General features: G+C 49.7%; 1 protein-coding gene across 2 annotated transcripts in view; it reads left to right on the top strand.

Moving 5' to 3' along the window:
• Positions 1-9,603, top strand: part of ece2b (endothelin converting enzyme 2b) — a 35,333-nt gene that overhangs the window by 6,541 nt on the left and 19,189 nt on the right. The window contains exon 2 of one of the 2 annotated variants that reach the window (XM_040039610.1): positions 3,261-3,264. The exons of the other annotated variant lie outside the window; for it this stretch is intronic. The gene's annotated coding sequence lies outside the window, so the exon portion shown is untranslated. The remainder of the gene's footprint in view (positions 1-3,260; positions 3,265-9,603) is intronic. 2 annotated transcript variants of the gene reach the window in all.

Raw genomic sequence — 9,603 nt, 5'->3', positions numbered from 1 at the left:
ACCAAGACCACGTAAAAGTGGTCTCGAGACCAAGACCGGTCTTGAGACATCCAACTCTAGTGCAGAGAGCAGATTGGTGTTTCTGACCTCTGTCAGTTGAACTTTTGAAGATGAAAACTTGGTTTTAGAGTTAAAGTGAGACTGGTTTAGCTCAGGGTGAGTTAGTTAGGTTCAGGGTGAGTCAGGCTCAGGGTGAGTTAGGCTCAGGGTGAGTTAGTTAGGTTCAGGGTGAGTCAGTTTCAGGGTGAGTTAGGCTCAGGGTGAGTTAGTTAGGTTCAGGGTGAGTCAGGCTCAGGGTGAGTTGGGCTCAGGGTGAGTCAGGCTCAGGGTGAGTCAGGCTCAGGGTGAGTTGGGCTCAGGGTGAGTCAGGCTCAGGGTGAGTTGGGCTCAGGGTGAGTTAGTCTCAGGGTGAGTTAGTCTCAGGGTGAGTTAGGCTCAGGGTGAGTCAGGCTCAGGGTGAGTTAGTTAGGTTCAGGGTGAGTCAGGCTCAGGGTGAGTTAGGCTCAGGGTGAGTTAGTTAGGTTCAGGGTGAGTCAGGCTCAGGGTGAGTTGGGCTCAGGGTGAGTCAGGCTCAGGGTGAGTTAGTTAGGTTCAGGGTGAGTTAGTCTCAGGGTGAGTTAGGCTCAGGGTGAGTTAGTTAGGTTCAGGGTGAGTCAGGCTCAGGGTGAGTCAGGCTCAGGGTGAGTTAGTTAGGTTCAGGGTGAGTCAGGCTCAGGGTGAGTTAGTCTCAGGGTGAGTCAGGCTCAGGGTGAGTCAGGCTCAGGGTGAGTTAGTTAGGTTCAGGGTGAGTCAGGCTCAGGGTGAGTTAGTCTCAGGGTGAGTCAGGCTCAGGGTGAGTCAGGCTCAGGGTGAGTTAGTTAGGTTCAGGGTGAGTCAGGCTCAGGGTGAGTTGGGCTCAGGGTGAGTTAGTTAGGTTCAGGGTGAGTCAGGCTCAGGGTGAGTTGGGCTCAGGGTGAGTTAGTTAGGCTCAGGGTGAGTCAGGCTCAGGGTGAGTCAGGCTCAGGGTGAGTCAGGCTCAGGGTGAGTTAGTCTCAGGGTGAGTCAGGCTCAGGGTGAGTCAGGCTCAGGGTGAGTTAGTCTCAGGGTGAGTCAGGTTCAGGTGAGTCAGGTTCAGGGTGAGTCAGGCTCAGGGTGAGTCAGGCTCAGGGTGAGTTAGTCTCAGGGTGAGTCAGGCTCAGGGTGAGTCAGGCTCAGGGTGAGTCAGGCTCAGGGTGAGTCAGGCTCAGGGTGAGTTAACAGCTGGTGAGTGTGAGGGTGCGTGGTTGAGGTGAGTAGTACGGTGAGTCAGGCAGGTTGCGTCAGGGTGATCAGGTCAGGGTCACGTGTGAGTGCTGTGGTTAACACACCACTTCAGTGTCGTGATCAGGTCAGAGTCATCTTTCCTGCAGAGAGACCGAGGACAGCATGTCCCCCGTGGTGCTGCTATTTTAGGTCTGAGAGCACCGACGTGACGGAGTAATGTACTCGGGCTCACCCTGTGCCGTCAGTGAGGCAGCCATGCACACTCACAGACACACCTGCAGCCCAGGTGAGCTGACATGCTCGTGCCTGGGCTGTGCTTTGTGATGTGTGTAAGTGGGATTTTAAGCCTAATTCAGAACAAAATCTCAGTCAGCGACTGTTCGGTGACCCTTAAATCAAAGATGGGGTATTTCTCGTTTATTTCTCGGGAATTCAGATTACTGTCTGGAAACTTTACCGGGATGGCCGACGATGGCGAGACTTGTTCCTCGGAGGGCGTCACCTTTAAAACCGAAGGGAAACATAAATACAGACAAGTTCATCCATCTGTTGGGAAATCAGGCAAAACGACTCTTGCTCAGGTCTTCGTAGTTGTTCCCTGAAGGAAAGCTTGCAGCAGAACTGGAGGTCACGATGAGCGGCTGCTACCTGATGTGAGGGGAATGTTTTCGCTCCCTTTCCTGGGATGTTGGTGCAGCGGTCTTCAGGCCTGATTTGTTCTGTTCTCTATTTGTTTTCTTGCCCTTCATCGTAGACGCCGTGACCCAAACTAAGAAGAAGATTGCAGCGTGAAGGTTTCCGTGATTTTCCCGCTCAGCGCCCCGAGCAGCGAGCTGATCCGGGACTACGGGGAGTGCTGACGTCCCCTGCGGTTTTAATCCCGTCTGAGCGAAGCTGCAGTTTTTAAAATGCTGTTTTCTTCTGACTCGGCAGACCTGCTGAAAGTCCCGCTTTAAAGCAGCCGGTGTTATTTCCACGGGAGGGGGTGTTGGTGCCCGCTCCCCTTCAGGAACAGGTTTTTTTTCGCCGAGCTCTTCCTGAGCGCCGCTTAAAGGAACGCAAAATCCAATTAGAGAGCCCGTGAAAGGCTCTGCACAGACTCACCGTAATCATGTTTTCTTCACCCATCAGTAATTCAGTGACCGTTGCCGGTTTCTGTGGTTACACTGCGAACACGATTCACGGCACAAACAAAGGCCTGAGTCAGCGTTAAGCTGATAGCTCTGCTTTTACTCCAAAGACGAGGAGTGAAAGTGGCGGCGAATGAGCGAATGGGCGTCCCCACCAGGCCGGGAATTCAAACGTCGCTTCTGACACCAGCCAGGTTTTTTTCTTTTTTTTGAAACTTCTGCCAGTGTCTGAACAGATTGGATCAAAGTCCCCGAGTGTGACCTTCACAGGCTCTTTGATGGCCTCTAACAGCTTTGTGAGCTGAGCTTCGATCTGCTGACACTGAGATGTTGCATTGATGTGCTGGTCGACACTGACGAACACTGATGAATGTTGTCTTAGAACTAGGGCCGCCACAAACGATTATTCTGATAGTCGACTAGTCACCGATTATTTTTGTGATTAGTCGACTAATCAGATCATCATCCATTGGACGTAAAACGTACAGCTTATTGCACCAGCAGCATCTGCTCTTATATAACTATCATTAGCTTACAGCTTTAAGTGTTTAAGGTATGTGCTAACTAACAATAAAGACAAGATGATAGTTTATTAAATTTGCAGATTGTTTCGGTGAAGTTTAATAAACTCCTTGCTATCTAAAATATAACAGGACACCGGAGTAAATTCTCGAGCATCTCACACTTCTGATAATCAGCTGTCTGCTTGACGTTTATTCAGCTGTGTAAAAACTATAACTTTAATCTCAGCCAAACAGATTTACTCAGGAACAAATAAAATACTAAAGAAAGCCAAACAATAACATTTTTAAGTTATCTAAGTGACCTATATACGTTTAACCTGAGTAGCGAAAGACGGCGGTGGGTTTGAAAACGATTTGCCGGGAGTCCGGTGTTCTCACGGCTCTAGTGAGCCTAGCCCCCGGCTAGCTATCGAGCTAGTGGGTAACAGACGTCTCCGAAAACGTCGGAGCGCTTTTGAAAATATGTGGTGTCTTGATAAACTGAGCAGATATTTGAGGTTTACACAGCTACATTCTCGCCTGAACATATGTTAAACGTTTATTTTGTGACCCAGAAAGAATAATAAGAGTAATATTAAAGCTAACTAGCTGCCGCCATTGTTGGAAACTGAGCTGGGCCGCGCTATGAATTCTGGGATACAGCTTCTTCTTCTTCGGGGTTTAACGGCAGCTGGCATCCTTGTACATGCAGTGCTGCCATCTTCTGTTTCAGTCCGTTATTACACTCCTAAATCCTGCTACTTATTCCTGCGTCTTTTGTGATCTTACAAAGCTTCAAACGACGCGTCGACTATTGAATCAGTCGTCGACGATTTTGATGGTCGACGTAATCGTGACTAGTCGACTAATCGTGGCAGCCCTACTTAGAACCAACAAAGACTCCAACCATTCCTACACTCGCGCTTTTCCCAGGATTGATGAGAAGCATCGGCGCTGTAACAGCAGAATGTAGGCAGTGTAGCATCAGTCATGCTCTCCTGTGAGGTTTGGAAAGCAACAGCTGCTTAATTTTGCCAAGTTGACCGTTGCACTGCGTCATCAAGACGACGGATGAATGTGCTGCAACACTTAGATGGGTGAAAATGATGGGATGGGAATGACTGAAAACACACGGACCAAATCCACACAGGAGGATATCGAGGGAAATGCAAACAGCTGACACGCATGAACATAACAACATCACAACGGGAGAGTAAAACTAAACGCAGGAACACAGGACCTCTTCAAAATAAAACAGGAAACATAATGAGACGCAGACATGAGAACATGAAGGGCAAGGGAGACTTCACAGGGGTTGGAAACACAAGGGGAAACTACCAAGCAAACGAACTTAGATAAGCTAATGGACGTAAACATAAACCATAAACATCAAAATAAATTAAAACTCAAAACGCTGAGTCAAAAGACCCAGGATCGTGACAACGTCACTAACGCTGACAGAGATGGCCCCGCCCCAGGAATCGAGGGAAACTGAGACGCATCAGCAGCTGAAGCTAAACATCCTTATTGCAGACTTGGATGCAAAAAAAATCTGATTGGCTGTTTTGGTCTCCAGTCAGCTCGAAATGACGAAATGCAATATCCCAGAATGCATTTCGTCCAAAACTCTAACGAGGCAGTGGCGGAGGTTGAAGAAAGCATACGTATGCTTTCTTCAGCCTCCTCCCCCACCAAGAACTTCGTCTTCAGCCAGCATCGCCTCACTCAAAAGGCGATGGAAAAAGGTGCTTCGACTTTGAATTTTGACTTACGAAAGACCCTCTGGAAGTCAGGGTTCCACTATATTACTCTTTCTGGGTCACAAAATAAACTTTTAAGATGTTTTCATGTGAGAATGTTTCTGTGTAAACTTCAAATATCTGCTCGATTCATCAGGACATCACATATTTGCACAAGTGCTCTGACGTTTTCGGAGATGCCTGTTACTCAGCATCACCGTGTTTTTTTCTGTGGAACACAGACGTCCTTTTACATGACAGCAAATACTAAACACACGAGTCTGCACGATCAGTGCGGACTCCCGAGACCACTGATGCTTTTTACAGGGCGGGTTTCGTTTTTCCAAGACTCTGTCTAGTCTTTATAGCATAACTACATTTTCCACGTGTACTAACACCTTGTAGAGGATATACAAATTCTATTTTCCACAAGTAAAAGGATTTTCTACTAGTGTCTTAAGATTGCCAGCTGGTAGAGGAGGAGGGATAATCTGGCTCCTCTGTTCCCCCCCTCGGGGAGGACTGATGCATTATGGTTATTCTGTTTGCATCGAGCATGATGCGTATCATCGGGTGGAAAACCAGTCCAGCTGGTTCTTTGTGCACTGATTCCGAGTTCATGGAAAACAAAACAGTATGAAAGACTCAAAGAGTCGCAGCTTCACCTGGAAGGAGACGCTTTGGAGCGCCGGAGTGATGCTAGCTTCCCTGAATTATTCCAGGCAAAGCTGTGGGATTTTGAGAAATGTTCAGATCATGAAGTCCAAACACAACCTCTGAGCCTGCGAGTCCGGATGCTCTGTCTTCTACATTAATGAGAAGAACTTTGACTTCTGTCTGTGAAGGTTCCCAGTCATCCAGGTCATCGTAGTCAAAGGAGCTTGCAAAGAAAAGTGCCTGGACTTCTTCTCGGATGAGAGGTGAAACGTCTTCAAGCAACTTAAAGAAGTCCAGACGCTTTTCTTTGCAAACTTCTGTGAAATCAAAGCGAGTGCTGGATCATCTCTGTAGGTTCCCAGTCATCCCAGTCATGGTCTGAAGTCTGACGTACTTAAAAAAAGAAACACCTGGACTCCTTTAAGTCTGACGTTTCAAAGTGAAGACGTCTCCTGCATGAGGTGAAATCCAGCTGCTCTTGAGAAGCCCAGAGTCTGTGATGGAGGACGGTGCAGAGCGTGAGCAGAGTGGGCAACGTGTCTGCACCAGAGATCAGATGCTTTTCACAGACTTTTTACAGCAGTCCAGACGATTCACGTGACTCCAGATCCTTTCAAGGGTGTCCAAATACTTTTGGGCTCGCTGGTGTCCTCGGGCGTCTTCTTGGTTCTGAGTGATGAGCAGCGATGTACTGGCTACTGTCGCTCTTGGATGTGGAGTTTTTCAGGCCCGTCAGCAGCGCCGAGATGAAGCTCGTGTTCAGGTGTTTGTACCTCAGGTCATGTGTTTGAGTACGGAGGCTGTGAGGGGACAAAAGAGCAGACTTCACATCCAGAACAGACAGACAGGCGTTATATAAGCTGCAGTGAACTCCATCCGAGCTGAATGGAGATGATTCACTGGCATTATTTAATTACACACACACACACACACACACACACACACACACACACACACACACACACACACACACACACACACACACACAATGACATCAACCTCTACAGAGAGATATAACACACACTCCTGTCTCCTGTCTCCTAGCAACCCACTCCCCCCTCTCTCCCCCTCTGTGTGCGTCATCAATTAAAGAGAACAGAGCCGGATGAGAGACACTGACAGAGAGTGAGACAGGGAGAGAGAGAGAGACGGCCCCCGAGTGTGGGTCCCGAGGAAGGAAACAGTTGGAAACCTTTGGTTTCCTGTAGGACAGCAGGACCGTGAGACCGCGGAGCCTCCGAGGACAGACCGGAAGACGCTCCCACCCTCCGCTGACACTGAGACAGACCCGCTGCCGCGCCTCCTTTGTGACCCGCGGTGAGAGAAATCCATCCTCAGAAGCTGCTGGAGCTCGCCGCTCGTTCCTGGGCAGCGGTTATTCTTCTGCCAGCTGGAGCGTATCCTCACAGCAAACGCCCGCTCTGAGCCGGCGCTCGCACGCTCGCGTGGGGTCGGCTGTTTGAGGTCGACTCGGATAAGTGTCGGTGTGACGCACGTTTCCATGGTTACACTCACTCGGGCTCATGTGCGGGCCCACGCTTGTCTGAAGCCATCACACTCGCCGACATCTAGCTTTTAGGAAAGTCCCTCTTTGTGTTGTTTCTGATTGAACCGTCAAAGGTCAAAGGTCGTATCAGGGGGGGCTGGGGGGGCTGTTCCTTCAGGATACTTACAAAAGTTGCCTTTGATGTAAGCGTAGGCCACGTAAAAGCGTCTGTGTGAAACCACAAGACGTGTGCGACAGCAGGCCTGCACATTCAGGTGCGACGCCCTCGGGGTGGTCACAGCTGCAGACACGCCCCCTTGTCAGGTCTGCTCTTTAGGCCTCGCACTGAGCGGTTCTGCTGTCGGAGCTTTTGGCGAGCGGGCGGTGGATCCGTCCGAGACACTGAGGAACGCTGCAAGCTCGCACTGTAGTCACAGCGAAGCACCGCTCGTTAATCTTCCCCTGCTTTCTGCTCCTTGACTCAAACGGGACATCGTTTCAAAATGAACTTCATGTTTTATTTATTAAGACATGAAACCAGCGGCTGAGTCTATAAAGTCATCAGCAAAGAGTTCACTGAGCTCGGAGATCAGCTGGTGCAGAGCCTCGTTTGGCGTAGACGTCAGTACAGTCAGACTATGAAGGAGTCGCCCTCTACGAGCGCGACAATCGGTTGATGCTGAAACAGGACGGCGGCTCTGGGGTGTGTCGGCCCTCGGGGCCCCCACCAACCTGCTCAACATATGCTTCATTGCCCTGAAACATTCCTGTGATTCACAACAATAAAGACACCCTGTACAAATATCATATTTCACTGGAGTGTGACGAAAACCAAAGCGCTCAATGAAGTCAAACTACTCAAAAAGGAAAGAGTGCAGTGAAACCTTCAAACTTCAGCCCCCCCAGGGGCGGTCGCGCCCCCGCAGGCCTGAAGGGAAACATTTACTCAGCACAAACAACACGAAGCTCCACTTTGTGGGATTTCTTACAAAGTGCAGGGGGGTGAGGGTGGAGGAGGGGCGAGGGGGGTGAGGGTGGAGGAGGGGCGAGGGTGGAGGAGGGGCGAGGGGGGCGTCTGCATAGTTTTGGTCAGAGTTCAGATCAGCTGTAAACTGTGGCTCAGACCATCATCATCATCCTCCTCACGCCTTCAGCACAGCTTCACTGCTAACACGCTAACAGTTAGCACTGCACACGGTGGTTTCCATGGCGCCCATAAGCAGTATGTGAGCTGGTGTTGTGGTGAAAACGGAGCGCAGCTGTTTGAGTTTATGTCTCTGCCCTGGTCCGGGATCAGCGCTCGCTTCTCCCTGCAGGGTGGAGCGCCGTGCTGTTTGTGCTTCTGCCACACAATGAGCGAGGGGGTGGAGGTGGGGGAGGAGGGAGAAGGGGGCCGAGGGTAAACAGAGGAAGTGCAGATTTATTTGATCACAGTTAACTGTCTCCTCATGCTGAGCCCCGCTCTGCTCTCAGTTTGAAGCACGAGCTGCACGTTTCTCATATTTATTCATCTATCGCAGCACAAACACACAGAGTCCTTCGCAGGGACAGTCCACGCTCATCGCCAACGCCAGTCTGTGATGGTCTGAGAGCCGAGGACAGTAGCTGCCCGGCGGTGCTGGCTCTGCTTCGTCCTGTTTCTGGGTTCACGGCTCTCCACCTGGCTCCTTCTCCGTGATGGAGCAGTAACCTGCACGTGTGGACGACACGCCGAGCTGCTGAGCGTGGATGTTTAATGAAGGTCGCAGTTATCGGCCATGTCCCTGCGATTCCTCCGGGTTCTCTGATGAGTCTTTGTTTTCATTGAGGACCATTATTCTGAAATTGTTCCATCTCCATTTCAAAATCATCAGCTGTTTTCAGTGCTGCTACGCCTGCGGCCTGTTTTGGCCTCCACACCAACACCTTTGAGACGCTTCAACATGAGCTGATATTTATTTGTGCAGCCCGACTCCTGACAGGCTCATGTAAACGCCACCAGATTTCGCCGGGCTTGGCTCGTCTACGCCGGCTTCCCGTACGCTCCAGAATTGATTTTAAGGTTTTATTGCTCCAAACTCTAAGGTGATAAGTTGTGTGATCGCTGTGCGTAAACTTCGAACAGTCTGCCTCTCCAGCTCTTTAAATCTGAAAACATGATTGCGCCGTAGCTGTTGCCTGTGACGCAGGTTTGTTTTGTTCTCTTTGTGTGTTTGCTGTGCTTTGTACAGCGCTTTGGTTTTTGAATGGACTTCAGTTTCAGTGTTCGACTGTGGCTTAAACAGAGTTTATCAGAGAAGTTGTTTCTTTAATTCTTGACTTTGATGGAAAAATGAGATGAAGGATGGACGTGGATCAGATTTCAAACGTTGTCAGAGGAGCTGAGCTTTGTTAAACAGGCTCATCACAGATGCTTCGGCCTGTGTGTTCGGACAGTTACATACACATGTGGTGCAGACAGATCAGAGTTGCAGTGACTTTAAAGGAAACCATCTGCTGCAAATGCATGTGAGCAAAGACCCAGCTGTCACTGAAACAGATCACCAGGCTGTTAGCATCCTGCAGGGCATTTAAACCTCCTCTGTTAACACTTCAGTATATAAGTAGGAACTAAAACCATGTTTTCAGATCAATAATCAACTACATGAAATCATGACGAAGAAAATAAAAGCAGAGTTAGCTGGGTAACAAAGGCGGGCTCCTTATCGAGCAGTCCGAGTGTGCTGAAAGCTGATATCGCACGTATGAAGCAGAACCGAGCTTGTACGTCCCCGGGGCCCAGCGTGGCGTCCAGACAGCAACGGATGAATAATAAAGGAAGTGCGGCGATCAGTGGAAACAACGGTGAATACAGAGCACAGGTTAAC

This window comes from Simochromis diagramma, unplaced genomic scaffold (assembly GCF_900408965.1).
Source record: "Simochromis diagramma unplaced genomic scaffold, fSimDia1.1 OVJJ01000031.1, whole genome shotgun sequence".
In the NCBI taxonomy this organism is placed as follows: Eukaryota; Metazoa; Chordata; class Actinopteri; order Cichliformes; family Cichlidae; genus Simochromis; species Simochromis diagramma.
This window is presented reverse-complemented; position numbering and strand designations above follow the sequence as displayed.